The 17,597-nt window shown below is 34.5% G+C and overlaps 1 protein-coding gene across 1 annotated transcript in view; it reads left to right on the top strand.

The window, feature by feature from the left end:
* The window catches only part of TBC1D5 (TBC1 domain family member 5), a 319,487-nt gene that overhangs the window by 10,799 nt on the left and 291,091 nt on the right, over positions 1 to 17,597 (top strand). Inside the window, exon 2 of the mRNA XM_061464900.1 lies at positions 12,593 to 12,654. The gene's annotated coding sequence lies outside the window, so the exon portion shown is untranslated. The remainder of the gene's footprint in view (positions 1 to 12,592; positions 12,655 to 17,597) is intronic.

Raw genomic sequence — 17,597 nt, 5'->3', positions numbered from 1 at the left:
AGTTGGTCAAGAAGGCCAGCGGCATCCTGGCTTGTAGCAGAAATAGTGTGGGCAGCAGGACTAGGGAAGTGATTGTCACTCTGTACTCTGCACTGGTGAGGCTGCACCTCAGACAATATGTTCAGTTTTGGAGCCATCGCTACAAGAAAGTAGAGATGCTGGAGTATGTCCAGAGAAGGCAAGAAAGATGGTAAAGTGTCTAGAGCACAAGTCTTATAAGAAGCAGCTGAGGGAACTGAGAATGTTTAGCCTAGAGAAAAGGAGGCTGATGGGAGACCTTGCTGTCTGAAAGGAGGTTGTAGTGAGGTGATTGTCAGTCTCAAGCAACAAGCAATAGGGGAAGAGGTAATGGCCTCAAGTTGTGCCAGGGGAGGTTTAGATTGGCTATTATTAACATGTTCTTCATGGAAAAAGTTGTCAAACATTGGAACGTTCTGCCCAGGTAAGTGGTTGAGTTGCTAGCCCTCATGTTATTTAAACAACATGCAGATAGTGCTTAAGGACATGGTTTAGTGGTGGACTTAGTAGTGCTGGTTAACAGTTGGGCTTGATGATCCTACAGATCTTTTCTAACCTAAACAATCATATACTATTGTATTAAAATGAAATAGATACTTGTAATGCACTCTGGATGGGTAGTCTATATCATGTCTTTCAGGCACACAAATGATTTCATGAAATTTATTTACTGTGAAGTACTGCGTGTGATGCTGTACGTTACTGAAAACAGCTTTAGCTCTAGTACAGAAAATCACTTCAATGCAGTTTATTGTTTTAAACCTAGTTTACTTCCTTACCTCATATATTCGGCTTTTTTTACCATTTGAGAGGATTTCTGTTTTGCTTTGCTGTTCTGAAGGCATTTGTCTCTGCTATGGAAACTAATTGATCTGACAGGGGTCAGAGGAAATATCTGTTGGTTGCCCATGTTTTTGCTGCATGTCAAACAATACACTTGTTATCGTTATGAATTCTTACATAAAATGAATAACAAAGAACTGGTATGGCTAAGTGAAGTAATGCATTACTTTCTGGATGCCTGCTGAGTAAGCACTTAGTTCAAGAAATCAAGAAGTCCTGTGCTTCTGGATGCTTAAGATTTGTTGCTGGAAGAAAAAATTGGTCTGTATGTTTAAGTCCTGAGTGACTTCGCTGTTAATGTCTGTGATGGAAAAACCTGCACTTAACAAACTTGAACTGACTAATATGGTTATAACCAAGATAAATTTAGAGTATGTGAGAGGTGGGAAGAAGAGGGTGTATACCCATTGGTTAAGTTAAACTATTGTCTGTCCATTGTTTCTGGCTCCTAGTCATTAACTGTTCATTTCTGCTGTTACTGTTCTGTAGTGGTTATGGCAGCTGCAGTGTGTTGACAACAGTTTACTTGGTATGGGCTAGATTTATTTATTATTTTTTCAAATAAAGTCATCTAAAATTAAAAAGTAAACAGTGAATCTGATTTTTAATGAGTAGCAGCAGAAATCTTACAAATACACTAAGATTACACTGGAAGATACGTTGACAGGCTTTTAGTCAATGTAGGCTTTTTTTTAAATTAGAATTCTTTGTGAAGTAAGGATGGGCAGAATTATGTAGGACATTAGGGGTGATGCTGAGAATCAGTTCAGGAAGGATGACTAATGATGACTTCTGAACAGAAATTATGGTATTTTTAATTACCTTTATTTGAATTGAGAGCAGGAAATACTGTATCGTAAGGCTGTTAGTCCTTGAATAGGAGCTGTTGATCTTTATTAGTGGAGCATTTTATCTTGAAGTCTTGTGGGTAGCAGTCCCATTTCCATGTGACTAATAAAACATGGATACTTTGGAATTTAGTCAGTGAACAAATCTGAACAACTGTTCAGATTTAAGTAATGAAAGAAAAAAATACTGGGTTAGAAGCTGGTTAAACCTGAAGGTACCTATTAATAAGAAGTCCTGGTACTGGAATTTAGATGAGAGAAGGCAAAATAAGGTTAGTCAGGAAAACCAGTTCTTTGGTTGTTTATGGGTCTGGGTTGTATTCATTTGCCTTGCTAATGCCTTTTTAATGTGATTAAAAATCTCCAGAGTTTATGACATTCAAAATTCATTGTGTGGAAAAAACCAAAAGGATTCCTTATTGTTGGCTGCAGTGTTGTGTTTGGTGTTGAAGAAAGTAACTCATTTTACAGCTTCAGTCAAAGATCAACACAATCATTTGAGCCTTGACTTTCTCTTCCTGGAGTCTGACAGGGCTGGCGGCATTTTCTTCTGTCAGGCTTTTGTTGTTTAAGATCAACTCTTTGACTCACTGACACTGTAATGAGGAGTAAACAAGCCTTATTTCTTCTCAACAATTTGTAGTATGTTTCTTGTGGATTCTGAATTTAACAGCATTGATTTAACAGTTGCTAAATCATGTAGCTAGAGTAAACTGCTTTACTAGTGGTAATAGTTGTGTTGAGGAAATAAATATCGCAACCCCATATGGGGGTGTTTATCTTCAATACCGATGGTATCAGCTTCTGCCTTCCACTCCTATCTGTCTGTTTCCTTTAAAAATACATGTCTGACTGAGTATAGGTACTCAGCAGAGTTAAGAGGATAGGATGTTGCTGAGAAGCAGAGGTTTAAATTTCATGTAATTTCTGTGATTAAAGAACATAACAGTGATATTCCTTATAACCACCATAAGAATCAACATCTATGGGTACTCATCCTAGCAGGTATATGAACAGTTGAAGCTTTATGGATCTCTGATATTAAAAAGAAGACAGTCATTGTGTCTTGCAGAACCTTTAATAAAAATAAGTACAGATATCTTCCTTTACTTCTCAGTGATTCATGTATATTCACTATGCAATTTGCTGACCATTGGTGACATTTTCAGCAGGCCTGAAAGTTACGATAATTAGGTAGCAAGTGCTTAAAGGAAAGTTATGTTGGCATAATTATTTGGGGAAATTTACCTCTTGTATTCCAGGTTCTATGTGGGGTAAGCTAAAGCATTATTTCCGTTATTTTTTCAGTACTTCCACACAGTCATTAATTAATGTTGAAATCTATCATTAACAAGTGAAATTATGTATTCAGAATATAGAACAGGTTACCTGCTTATTTACCTGGAAAATAATGAAGATTGGGTAATTCTGGATACCCTTCACTAGGGCTTTGTTGTAAAGCTTTAGGTAAGGAAGTAATTTTTTAGGTTGAGGAAAAGATAAACCTTCTTCCATGTGTCCCAAGATTATTATATTGGAGTTGGTCTTAGGTAATCAGCAGTGCATATGCCTTGATTTGAGGTTCTGTGAACAATTCCATGCAGACATAAGTTCTCTCCTTGGTGAATAAAAAGAGCAGAAATGGTAAAAAAATCTCAGATGGTTTGGAAACACCAGTCAAGGAAACTCTTGCAAGATAGAATGGTGGTGCCATTGCTAACAATTTTTTTGTGCTACTACCCCAGTTGCTAGAGCACTCCTATCAGTCACGGAGACCAGGTTCAGTAAAGTCCTTTTTGCACCAGAGAATTATCTCGTACCTGTTACCCCTCTAGATTGCTGCTGGAAATTGTGGGTATGACATACTGATAGTCTCCTGTATAATAAATTTCCTGTTCTAGAAATTAGAAATTCACTGTGGCTACAGATAGAATTCAGGAGACATACGTGATGGGTGAATATCATAATCTACAGAGAAAAGAGTAGATGTTGGTGTTTCACTGGTATTACACGTTTTTGTAGAAAGTGAAGCAGAGATAAGAGTCACCACAAATGGCTGCTCTAAAGCAGAGGAGGGATTGGTTTCTCTGATTTGTGTCAATCGTCAAACCACATGCACCTTGGTACAAGGAGGGTCCTGCTTATTTTTAGTCAAGGTCCTTTTGACTGCAAATTACTCTTTAGCTTGAACAACAGGTATCATAATCGTGGCCAAACAGCAATCGAACTGAAGACTAATCAGCTGCAGTTCACATAATCCATTTTGCATTCCACAGGTAATTGTAACTACAGGAAAGTGTCATATGTAGTTCATTAAACTTTTTTGTTAATAATTCTAAACATAATAAAGGGAAAATGCATCTGTATAAATCTGTTTAATTGGCTTGAAAAAGCATTGGTAGAAGTAGGGTTTTTTTAATTATCCATTACTATAGATAGTGAAGGGTCTATATGGAAAATAATAAAGGTCCTGATTTAAAAGTGGCACAATGAAAGACTGACTGTTTAGTTGGAAAGAGTTTTGCTGTTTTCAGCTGATATTGAAGCCTGAAATACCATATCTTAATGAGAAAAAATAACAACTATTTCTTTTGCGTGTAGAAATTGGATGCACAGTTGCTAAACTGAAGCAACTTATATTTACGAATCTTAAAATGTGCAGTCCTTTTCTAATTTTCTTATAAGAACTTAAATTCTGTGTCTGATTCCATTAATAGATTACTAAACCTGGCTCAAACTTTTTCATTTAACAACTGGAAAAGAGGTGAATGCAGTACTGTTATATCATGTAAAATATTAATTTGCCTTAATGAGATATTTACTTTTAGATAAAGGAATGAAAACAGTGAATGTTTACAAAATATATCAACTGAATCTTGCCAAAAATATCAAAAAGTGAAATTTTGGATATTCACTTAATTCAAAGATCTAATTTAATGCAGGCACAATGATCTTGTATTGTCAGAGTTAATGTTCTCATAACAATATTAATTCTGTCTTCCTTCAGGTAATTTATATAGCACAGTATACTGCTGTGTAACTTATTAATGATAGGATTCTCATTAATGGTCATTATCTTGAAAATATTCTAGTATCTTCACAATTGTGTTTTCCAATGTACTTTGTGTTTAGGTCGTCTTATTCAAAAAAGTGCTGGCAAGGGACTTTGTTTTCCCTGGTTATCACTGCTGTAGGTAACTTGTCTGAGAAGTATCAAAGATTTAAATGCTGCCATTAAAGTTTCTGTTAGTTGAATCTTTCCTCCACTTTTTACTTCTTTTTAGTATGCTGGCAAAATTACAGCATTTTTAACAATTAATCGTTTCTCTGTCTCTGTCTCCCTCTCTCTCTCATAAAAGACTGGTATTCATCAGCTTTCTAATTCATCTGAATAATTTACAGGACTTAGCAATGTCTGACATGCATTTGTCTTTTGCAGACCAGGTGTTTCTAACCTTTTTTACTGATTTTTACTTCACTAATAACATACTATACTACAAATCTAATGATCTGTTTGGGAATTTGATTTTAAAAAGTACTCCTGGTCTCACTTTAGTGGATGAACTAGCTTTGTTTGTATAGTGCTTGCTAACAGAGGTGGCCATTTTATTGATGAATATGTAAAAAGTGTATAGTCCAGTGCTCTGTTCCATTCGTCTAATTTATGACACTAGTAATAATAGATGATGAATGAGATATCCAATACATTAATAAATTATCTTAAGAGGTGTACTAAATCAAAGAGGAGGAGACTGAGAAATAATCTCATATAATGCCTCCAAGAAAAGTAAACTAATTCCAGAGTCATTTATTCAGCAATATGCAAAAACCCAGAGAAATTTGTTGAAATTGGACTGCTATAGTTAGTATGATGTTAATATAACTCAGCATTCCAAATGTGCTATTCTAGACATTTGGATCGCCAGATTCAGGTGGCAAGAGATGTAAAATATACATAATTCTTAAATATTTAAGGTAATTTAAGTTAAAATGTTGAGTTTAAGCATGTTTAAAATAAAACCCAGCAATTTTGTCTTATGTTGATGATGCTTACATCCTCTTTCCTAAATTCATCTATCCATTAACTGGGTTGAAATTTCCAGCACTTCTCTGCTGTGTTTTAAATTCACTAACTTGATGATTCTGTGTAAAATATGCACTTGTTCTAAGTGAAACTGCAAAGCCTTTTGGGTTTGTTAGATGTGAAACTTCCATGTTTTGTTTATTTGGATGCCACAAGCAATAATTCTTTTGGTCACACTGGCTATCTCAGGAGTCTTCATGTCAGAAGAGGCAGTGGCTGACTGTGGTATTCATGTGCTGCTTTGCTATAGACAGGGAACATCAAAGAAGTGGGCAAATTTTATGCAAGCAAATGATTGCCATTCTTATTAATCTGTTTCTTAGTGTTAATAAGTCCAGTGACATTTAGTCACCATTGTAAAATGGAGTGGGATTTAGGGAATGCAAACGTTACTGATGTTGGTAGAAATAAAACATTCTGGAGGTGGTGTGAGGTTTTCCGTTTCACAAACTGACACTTTGAGGTTCTGTGGTTATGTTTTTTATCACATTTAGATGACCTAAGTGTGGGCTTAGATAATTTTTTCATCAAAATGAACAGTATGTCTTCTGTCCTCCTCATGTTCTCCTTTTTTGGTATTTTCCTCCCAGGCCTTGCACCTCTGTTGGGGTTTATACGCCTGTACGGAACTTACCCAGCTGATCATATATTTTCTTCTCTGTTGAGGCTATAAAATGAGTTACAAAGTAGTTAGAAGGTTTTGGTATGGAGTTAACTAAACATAATAAAGGCTATACTTTCTAAATTAAGGACAGTGCTTGTTGATGTATGATTATCCTTGATTATTTCTAATCAAATTGGATCGCCTTTGGATACAGATGGTTAAACTTACCTACCTAGTTGTATTAAACTTATGATCCATTTTCATATTTATTTCTTATGTGTAAAACCATGCAAAAGAACATCTTATTGTGCAACAAGGCCAGTATGGTAAATGGTTTTCTATATATTTCATGGATCTCAACTTCATTTTTTGACTAAGATAAAGCAGTGACAGTTGGATACTAAACCCCTTGTATTGAGGTGGATTTTTGTTCCTCAGCTCCCCCTGTCGTGATCCCTTTAAGAGTCTCTGGATGGTGGCATGCTGTCACTGTGCTCATGTTTGTCTTACAAGTGGAAATTTTCTACTTTCTCATTTCCAAGAATGCATTTTATTGGCCTTCTTTCTACTCATAGCCTTGATTTAACTGTTAACTGTAGAATTTATTGTAGTTGCAACTCTTTACATTAAAGTTGTCATCAGAAGGTGTCACCAGTTGCTTTCTATTTTTTGTTTCCTCTTGGTTTTTAATAAACACATTGAGTATTGTTAGTCATATACTACTTCTAATCATTGATCTTTATGATGAAAAATTAACATACTTTTTTAAAATAGTGAGTTATAACAGGATTTTTTTTACTTTATTTTTTTTTGTTTTGTTTTCACCTTAATCTAAATTCAGGCATCTTGTGGAAATATCTATATTAATTCTAACTTAAATGAATGTGCTGTATTTATGAGTCAGAGTAGGACGACTTTGGCTCAGTCACCCATACTTATGCAGTTGTTGAATTTTACTTGTTTTTCTACAAAGCTGACATTACCAGGTCTGTAATTTTTAACGCAGTTAAGCTTAAAGAGAAGTGGATGATATCAGTAATTTTTAAAAACTAGAAATTCTATTTTCTAAGTTTATTAGATCTTTACACATTAAGTATATACATTGGTATCTTGGTATATTTGTCTTTTAATTTCCCACTCTTCTGGCCATTTGTATTGGAGTTTCACATATAACTTTTACGAGCTTTGTCACCCTTCCATTTATCTTAAGGTCTGCCTTGGCTGCCAAAGTAGAAACCTTACAATCAGTCTTCAAGGTGGTTAACTCATATCACTGTATTATATAAAAGAAACCGAGGTCTTTCTGCATTGGTACCTGTGGTGTTAACACTGGGTTAGTGATTAGGGTGGGATGGATTTCCCCTTTCTGCAGGCTGACAGACTTTTCATTATATTCTGAATGAAATCAAGATCTGTTGAAGATTGAGAAGATGTTTCCCAATAAGGGAGAGATTGAAGAGAATTTATTTGCGTTATCAGTATTTACCATAGTGCCAGACCTTAGTTTAAGGCAAATAACTATTAAGAAAGCAACAGAATCCTATCATATGTTCAGTACCTTTCGCATTATGTTCAGTGTGAAATTAAGACTTTTTAAAAATCAGAAAAGTCCATTAAGCAGTGTTTTAGAGACTAAGGTGCTTGTTCATGATTGTGGCAACATGGCTTTAAGTTTCTTCTGTCTGTGATACATCATAGGAACTTGAATCGGCATTAGGTATCTGAGATGAGTGCTGTTATGGCTCTGTGCTGCTTTTTGTTCTGGAGAATGTATTTAAAAATCTCATATAATGGATAAATTTCACTTGAAGCAGCAGGCAGCCAGAAAGAGAATGGTAGCAGAACTTGGAGTATACAATGCTCACCCCAATAAAAGATGGACAGACTCAGTACCTCAAGTAGAAAGACTCTGCATTTTGCAGAAATTAAAATATCAGTATTGATATTAAAGTATACTGAGAAAAGGATTTGGCAGCTTTTGCTTTACCAAAATTTGAGCATAAGCATTTTATCTAATAACAGTTAAGGCCTAAACTGGGAGAGCCCTTCTGTGGAATAAGGCATGATTTGGTCTATTTGAGAGTAAGATTCAACATCCACTCTCTTTTATATGAATATCCTTAAAGACCAACCACCATTAATTGTGTAAGATGATGATTGCATGCTGTATAAATTTATAAGTAGTCAGTCCTTCACGTGCAAATCTGTACAATTCGTAGTTTTGTATTTGATGCTTCAATAAATAGGGTATTTGAATAAAAATGTGATTGCAAAGAATAAATTTGCAGCCATATAAAAAAAAAAAAGAGCTGATTCAGTAATATGTTTTGTGATGGCAACAGAGGAATGCTTTGGCCTTAAGCATAGTACTTGAGAAATAAGGATCTTAAATGTAGGCTTGTACTTTGTCATGTGTGTGACAACTGAAGGCTTATTAGAATCAAGAAGTGCATGACTAAGGTTCTTTTGAAAAGGCAAAAAGAACTTTAAATAGCAAAATGTGAATATGAACTAACTGTAGATTAATGTTTTGCCCAGTCCATTTATTTAAGCATTCATGTTTCATCATTTCTAATTAATAGGCAATGCATTGTTTAAATTAGGGTAGTAATTGTGTTTTTTTTTAAACACAGTATAAGAGTGGTTTTAACTGAAAAATCAAGTTTTGTTACTGAAATAAATACCCCATAGTTTGGAGTACTTCTGGGCTAACATGTAGTGAAGTCCCAATGAATACTGCAGATCAATACATTGAAGAGTTAATTGTGAAAAATGATATAAGTTCTGATATAAATCAAGAGGTTGGTAAAGTGTGCGCTTACTGTTGATCATTAGAATACAAAACTATCTGTTAAAATCAATTAACATGCGTATCTGATGACTGATTGTATAAATATGAAAGTCAAATAATTGTAATCGTTAACCATGGCTTCAGGTCATATGAGTTGTCAGCTCAAAAAAACTAGAGGAGAACAGGGTTGATTTGCATATATTTAATGTGGCATGCTGTACATGTAGGAATTTGCTAGTAATCTGCTTGTTTTTATCTAAAAATCAACTAGGAAACGGGGTCATAACAGTCAAATGAGCTATGTGTTGTATTGATAGCAGTCGATTCAGTAGTTTGGGATTTAGCATTTTACTATGTATTTTAATATTCAAAAATTGATTTTTTACTAAGAGACAATTGAAAGAAGCTTGTTAAAAAGTTATTCAAGAAATACTCAAGGTTTTTATCAGGAACATACTCAAAATTGTCCCATAACTGATTGTAATGCTGGGTTACTTTGGCAGCTTTCGTTTAGACTTATACAATATATGTAACAAGCACTTCTTTGCTTTTTATGGTAAAAATTGGAGATACATTAAGAATTTTATTGAAGTACTGTACTCTGTCACAACAGTATCTTTCTATGTGAAGTTGGCCAAAAATATAGTTTTTAATTTAATTGATCAGTTGTAATAGAGGGAAGTGTGGCAGAGGAATGAGGCTTCTGTCCTGGAAATGATTTACATATTAACTTCCTGAATATAAGAATCCATTTTCATTGATAGTGCAAAATAGTCTATGAAACTTGTAACATTTCAAAGAATCCTTGAAATGTGAATCAGAATATAGTGGTCAGTGCCTTATATTACGTTTAATTTGGTAAAGTATGTCTGTCCACCCTTTCTCTTTTCCCCTGTATTTGCTCCTGAACATTTAGAAAAAAAAATTAGAATTCCAGTCCTAAATTTTAAAATTATATGTTGTAATAATTTTCTGAAATTTCCTCTGGCTTCTATGTTCATAAGTTCCTAAAGGGAAAAAGCAGCAGTATGCGGTTTCTTTTGATGTGATTTGTACTTGCAAACTAAGAAACTTTCTGGTGATGGCAGTATCAAAATGCAGAATTGTTGCTCAGTGCTTTTTGCCGTGAGCCTTATTTATACTTTTGCCATTGTAAATATTTGAAATTTGTTCTTTGGTATGCAGTACAATCCAGTTCCTTGTATTATCACACAGAATAAATTGAGTACAGCAAGGCACTCAGTTTCTCAGCCTGGGCAGAGTACAGTGCACACAATTAGCTGATTTCTGGTGTTCTTTCTCTGTGAACTACACTTGAATGGCACTGCCTTTTGCTTCAGTCTTTTTTTTTTTTTTTTGACCAATCTTTTGCATGATCTGTTGAGTAAAGGCGCCTTTAGTATGGCTGAGGGTTGGGGAGAAAAGAGCAGCTGGCAGAACAGAGGAATGGAATCACACTCAGTTTCAGACCTACCTGTTATGTAGGAGGGAGTTTTTATTTGCTTGCAAGAGATATAAAAGTGTCTGTATCTCAGGTCATTGGCTGTTTGGGGTCCTTTAAATGATTTACATGTCTATTTGAGCAGGGAGTTATGACCCTCTAACTTGGAAACAGTTGTGCAAGGAGGTCAGTTCTGTAACCACAGATTAGAAGCCCATATTAAACATGAAACTTACTAAAAACTAAGTAAATTGTAAAAGGAAGAAACATGTGGTGGTAAGACTGGTTACTGTAATTACTGTTTTAGTTCTACTGTAACTCATTGGTGAAAAATTGCTTTGCTATCAGAGGCTTCCAAGCTGCAGATGAATGAAAATGATCTATGACTAAGTGGTACTTCCTAAAGAAGGTCTAATTCCAGAACCTTAGGATCATTCCTGAGCCATTTTGTGTCCCAGTAATCCTCCAAATCTTTTAATGTGTGAAGGTATATACTGCTTTTACAAGGATTCATTACTTTCAAAAAGAAGGATTTGGGATATATATGATTTGTTTAGGGTGGATGGGATTTGCAAATGTGGTGTGGGAAAGTACTGGCATTCTCAAACTGAAATTTGGGCACTAAAAGAGGATACCTTAGCAAAAGAAGTCTCATTTGTCCCACTTCAGAAAAATATTATGAGAAGAAAGTGCTTCACGTTCCCTAAAATACAGCAGTTTTTTGTACTCCTGTGTTGAGGGCCTTGCAGTGTTATTAGCCCAAAGGGGAGGTATGCTTCTTCATGATGACTATATTTAGTCAGGAAGAATAGTCCTTTTTAAAGCAAATTGAAATGAGTGTATGAGAGCGTGAAATTATCAGCAGCGCTGGTGCACATTTACATTACTTCTACATACTCTTTTGAATGACCACACAACAGAACAAGTACTTCATTTCCACTGTGTTGATTTTTCCTGACAAAACATGGCAGTCTATCCAAAGGAGGGTGTTTAGCCAAGATAAATATAAAATTTATGATTAAGCAAAGTGTTTTCTTATTATAATCCCTGAAGAGAATTTGAGACTTGTTAAATATAATGTGTCCAGGTAGTTTTAAGAGTAAATTATCCTTTAGGCTTTTAGGTGCTGAAATACAGCAACACCATGAACCATTTGAGATCTTGCCAGCAGAAACAGAGCTGCATACTGGTTACCTTTGAACCAAGTAGCAAAAAAAGTGCATATGTACAATATATAACCTCATGTTTGATGTATGCATTCAGTTTTACAGTCATGTACAGAGATCAAAAATCCATGTCAGTAGCATGGTTTATAAAACTGTCTCATTCCTGTAATGTGTGTTAGAGAAGAAAGCAAATAAACCTTTTTGACAGAATGGATTGATAACATGATTACACTTCTGGCGCATTTCTTTAACTGCTGTATTTACAGAATACTACTTTGAGGAAAATTATGGTGACTGTCAATATTATTCATTAAAATAAATGGAGAATGAAAATTAATTCAGGAGATGAGTGGATTTTGACCTTTGTGGTACCAGTGTTGGCTTTAGAGTGCAGTGTTGTAATGAAATTGTGAATGTACTTAGGTAGTGGTTATTAAATGATCTCACTGTATTCTTTCAAGGACTATGAACTTCCAAAATCAAGGATAACATTAGATGTCAGCCAAGTATTTTGTCCTTCTCGTGGTTTGTCTTTATATCTGAATTAGTGCCAGTTTGCACAGATTGTGTGTCAGCTTAAATACAAGAAACAGGCCTCAGTCTGCTTGAACTTGTTCCACCAAAGACTTCTGAAAACTTTCGGTAGTCTGCAAACTGTAATGGTGTTTCACATTAAGTTGCTTTGTTGAATTATAAAACAGGTTTTCTTGTGCTTTCAAATAAAATGTTGTCATACGCTAATGAATGAGATACCATCTGTAATAATTAAGATTATTCTACTTGTTTTCCCCCTGCAGCAAAACTTCTGAAGATTTGCAGAAGCCAGTAAGAGAACCACCAAGAAGGCTATAGCAGTATTGTAAGTACTTCACCCAGGAAAAAAAAAGAAATATGTGACTTAAGAGTGCTGTAAACAGATTTTCATTTTTTTTGGGGGGGGAAAAATGAGCTACATAAAGGATTATGTGTAAAATACAGAGCAGGATATATTGTAGCAATCATGTTAATAATTTACAAGGGAAAAGCTGCACTCTTGTAAAACCTAAAATTGTATCCTTGTGCAATGTAATCAGGAATTCACCAATAGCAGTGAAAAATATTTCTCTATCCACCAAAGATTGATCTAGTTTATATACATTTGTTTATTTAAAACTATCAGAATTTAGAAAATCATTGTAGTTTTGTAGGTTTGTCATTTGTTTTAGTGACTTATTGTTTAGGTTATTTTGCAGAATTATTTATTTGCTGATTTATTTATGTATTTCATTATTTATTTATTTGATTATTTAGTAAATTATTTATCCGATGAATTATTAATACATCTTCATGACATGCTTTAAATTATTTATAACTTAATTTTGAGTTTATTGCTTTTCGACGCTGCATTGTTACTGACTAGTTTTGATTTTTTTTTTTTTCTTGGTTCTTGAAAATTAAAGTACTAGCTCTAAGGCAAAAGTATATTCTTTGCAGAATCCATAGATGGTTTTCAATGAAGTAATTTACCATGTAGATACTAATTTTATTTAGCTTTCTATTGCTTAATACCACTTTTCAACTTACTTAGCTTTTGCTTCTATTATTTCATAGATGTGTCAAGATCAAATGAGTGACCTTCAAGGAGCAAAAATGTTTACTTTAAAACATGCTGAAATAAAGTAGTACTGTTATCCCCTTAATAAGTACTCTGTAATTTTTCTTAAAGTTAACTTGAGATATTTTTGTTCCAGTAAAATGGATGTTTTTAAAATGAGACTTTTGATATTTGAATCAGTCTTTTTAATTTCTAATAAAAATAATATATTCACATTAATAACTCATATGGAGATTTCCTTTATCGGCAAGGTTTTATATGTATGAGGAGGAGTAGACCCATGCAGAAGATGATGTATTTCAAGGGGGGAAATAGGGTAGAAGGGTTCCCCCATGTCCCACAGTGTTTTTTTGCATGCATAAGAATTTATAAGCTCCGAAAATTTAACATCTCTGTTTTATATAACCAGGTTCTCTGTTCGTAGTTCCTAGTGCACAACATACTGTTGTGAAGTCTGTGTTGCTTTCCTTTGACAATAAAAAGGTCTAAACTCTAATCTTTTACTCCAAAGAGGCTTGAGTGAACATATAAAAACAGTTTAAGGGGCCAGCTCTAGGCTTTGTGTATGAGCACCAGCTCTGTGGAGTTTAGAACAGGTGCCTGGTATGAGAATTTGACTTGGAGTCAATTCTGACTGGTGGGTTTTTTCAGGACTGATGAGCCTGTTAGCTCAAGTTGCCTTTTTGACCTCAGTTCCTAATGAGTAACCTGTTGGGCAGTTGTAAAGCCACCTTGGAGGAGAGTGCTGTGACTGACAGCCCTGTTTCAGGGCTTTAATGAATAGGGCAAAGCAGCAGTTCATCTGCAAAAGTGCTGTGTGCATAATGAGGCCTTTATTCTATGTTTAGTGCTTGAAATGAATTACTATTATACTTTAAAGTTTTAACACAGCATGGAAAGGCTGCATTGTACATTTGAAGTTTCAGTGCTGTTGAAATACAGTAGAAATGGCCTCTGTAGACAGGTTTCACTATAGAACTTAAATTATGCATGTGTATATCCAAATTCCTTATTTTGAAATATTGAATGTATGAATATTTAATTTGTATCTTGCTTTAGTATCTTCATATGCTTGCCTTAAAGGAAGCTGTTTCCTTTGATTTATATACATGGATAAAAATGTGTGTACAGTATGTATCAATGGTTTTTCTCTATGGTGTTAGATGAACAGCTTCAGATAATGATAGCTACTGTTTTTTACTCTGTAGCTTGCTACCATTGTGTAAAGCATAAATTTGTTGTATTTGTTCTATTAATCTTACTTGAATTTCAAATTCATTTGCTTTTAAGAAGTATTTTCTTAATTATAGACGTTAAGGAAAGTCAAGTATGTTGCAGTATTTTTGGTCTGTGCATAGTAACAAAGCTCTGAATATTATTATTTGGGGCAGAGTTCCAATCTCAAATTTACATTTCTCCTTATTTGAATGTTTTCACTGAAGCTGAGAACTCCGAGGGAGTTCCTCAACATATACTAGTTTATGTGACATGCTCTATGAAATTTAGTACAGTCACTCTCAGTTCCTTGTTTAAATGAGGTCTTACTGTTGAATAAGACCTATTATAAGCAGTTACAAAGGTAAGTGCTGTCAATGCATTCTGCCACCAGTTTCTTGGAGTATGAAACACTTCCTGAAAGACGTGCTACTACTGTTATAGGGTAATATAACGCAGCTTATGTGTTGGCACTGAAAGTAGCTACTTCATAATGATGACAAGTGAAAGTACAGCCAAAGGTCACATTAAACAAGAGAGTTCTTTCACACCTCATCCATTTTCTGGATGTGGTATGAAAATAGCTTTGTTCCCTACACTTAAGTATTTTAAAAAGTAAGTTATCTTGAAATAATTTTTTATGCCTTGTATATTACTTTGTTCATGTTCTTAGAGATGGACTGTGGAATTGTAGCATGCTAACTTCAGTGCTACAGAAGTGTTTGAAATTAGCTTAAATTTTTGGTTCAATTAGACAACATAAGTAGTGTTTCATCTCACTGCATTTTTTTTTTTTGGTTAGCAGATTTGCTTAAAGTCACAGCTTTAAGTTCTAGAAAAAGAACTATTCATGTGCAAAGTGGTATTTATATTGATGTTGCATGACTAACTATGGTTTTATTCCTTTTTGTATCTTTTAAGAAGAAAGATATGGGGTTTATTTTTTTTTCTGAAAATTGCAGTCTGTTTTTCAAAGATGGTGAAAGAATGAACCTATCTGTGTTGACAGAATGTTCTTAGCTCTGTTTTAAAGGGGTCCTACCTGTGATGGGAAAGGATAATTTACGCTGTATGTTCAATCAGTTCCCCACCATACACTGACAGAAGCAACGAACCAGGATGCTATAATAAGGTGTCATTTTAAAAATGTGAATATTCACATATTAGGTAATAAAAATGAAGCTGGCTTGTTTCACAAAGACTGCTGAACAGTTAGGAGATGCTTGTTGGAAAGCCTAAATCTGGTGTATTATTGGTAGGTGTATTTCTGTTCTAATCTAACTCCATAGAAAATTCAGAAGCCATATTAAGCTCTTCTTCAATTTATTCCATACAGATAAAAGAATTTACATTTCATGAGTCATATATTTCCTGTTGTATCTTTAATACAGCCATTTTTAGTATTTTTCTTGCCTCTCTCCTCCATTGGTATGCTTAGAGAGTCTGTGTGTAGGAACTTGTTATTTCACCCGTGAGGCAAGGAGGAGTTCAGATCAATAGCAGTGTGTTGTTGACACGAAATGATGTTTCTTCTTGCCACAATAAGACTTGATTTTGTCATCCTAATGATGCTAGCTTGCTTCACAGAATAGGGATCAGCACTCTCTCAAATCAAACTTTAAAAGTATTTAAAAAATTCTTTTGAAGGAAATACTAGAGAAATACTCCAGTATTTGTAACCAAACACATACACTGGCATTGTGAAAGAAATATTCACTTTGTAGGGAACCTGCTTTGAAATGTGTTTTGAAAGTCTGTGGTAAAGGATGTAGACTGATCAGGGCTGATGGTGAAGAAAGCATGATGTTTTAAAAAGAAATGTTACAAATGTTACTTAAAGGACAAGTTTGTGTTAAACTATAGTTAGTAGTAAGACCTCTGCCAAAAAAAAAAAAACAAACCTAAAGGACAAAAAAATCTCAAACTAGCAGAGATTCTGTTTATCTCACAAAAAAAATTTTGCAGTACTGCCTAGAAAGAAGATGTCTGCAGGAGGAAAAAGGTAAAGGCAGCAAGATATTACACGCTAGGTCCAGGATTGCACTCTACCATGGTCAAAAAGGATTAAGCAGTAACTGGATCCCATAGGGAGATAGGAGCTGTAGAGAGATGTTTGAGAGGAAATAATGTAATCGTAGGAATTAATAGTATGATGATAAGTACAGGGTCTTTTGTGTTGGACATCTGAAAGCAATAGCAGAGTTGTATCATCCTATTACTAAAATACCCTCTTTCTTAGAGTGAAAGGAGTTACTTTTTTTTTTTTTTTTTCAATCTGAAAGAACATTAGAAGATATACAGCTGTGTGGTTAAACATTCACATAGTAAGTTGTGAATTTTAACTTGAATATTGAACGCCAACAGTCTGTTCCATGAAAGCCTTTTTAACAGTAAGCAGCTTTATTACTGGCTACACACATGTAGCTCTTCTGTTCTATTTGTACTGTTTTCACTGTTTTATAGTTTTATGCAGAACATGGGTTCTCAGATATTCATAGTGTAAACTGCAATCTAATTTTTTGTTTGTTTGTTTTACAGTATCTCCTCATTTCTTTTGTATGATTTTCATAAGGTCACCTGACAAACTGTCCACATATCATTTTAACCTTTCCTGGAGAGGAAATGCCTCCTATTTTGCAGGCAGTGAAAAGAAATCCTCATGGTAATTACAGTAGCTAGTTGTGTTTCAGTAATGGAAGTGACTCTTATATAAACTAAGCAATATTTTGTTTTGGTTTGGTTTTGAATGAGTGTTAACTGCAGGAAATGAGTAGCACCTAAAAGAAGATGATCAGCCACATCAGAAATGTAGCTTATTGAGTTTATCTACCTGAAATGCAGAAAGTTTGTGATGATTCTCCTTCTCATTGACACGTTTTAATGAGTTAAGTCAAGTCTAGGTCAGGAGCACTTTGTAAGTTTGTTTATACTAGAAACAAACATGTACCTCAGATGCAAAATACTAGCAAAGTGGTAATCAGAATAGCTTGGTC

The sequence above is a fragment of the Pezoporus flaviventris genome, unplaced genomic scaffold (genome assembly GCF_033815535.1).
Source record: "Pezoporus flaviventris isolate CSIRO_AGI_PZ_B2104156 unplaced genomic scaffold, CSIRO_AGI_Pfla_v1 ptg000037l, whole genome shotgun sequence".
NCBI lineage: Eukaryota > Metazoa > Chordata > Aves > Psittaciformes > Psittacidae > Pezoporus > Pezoporus flaviventris.
The sequence above is the reverse complement of the archived record's forward strand: the minus strand, read 5'-3'. Positions and strand labels throughout refer to the sequence as shown.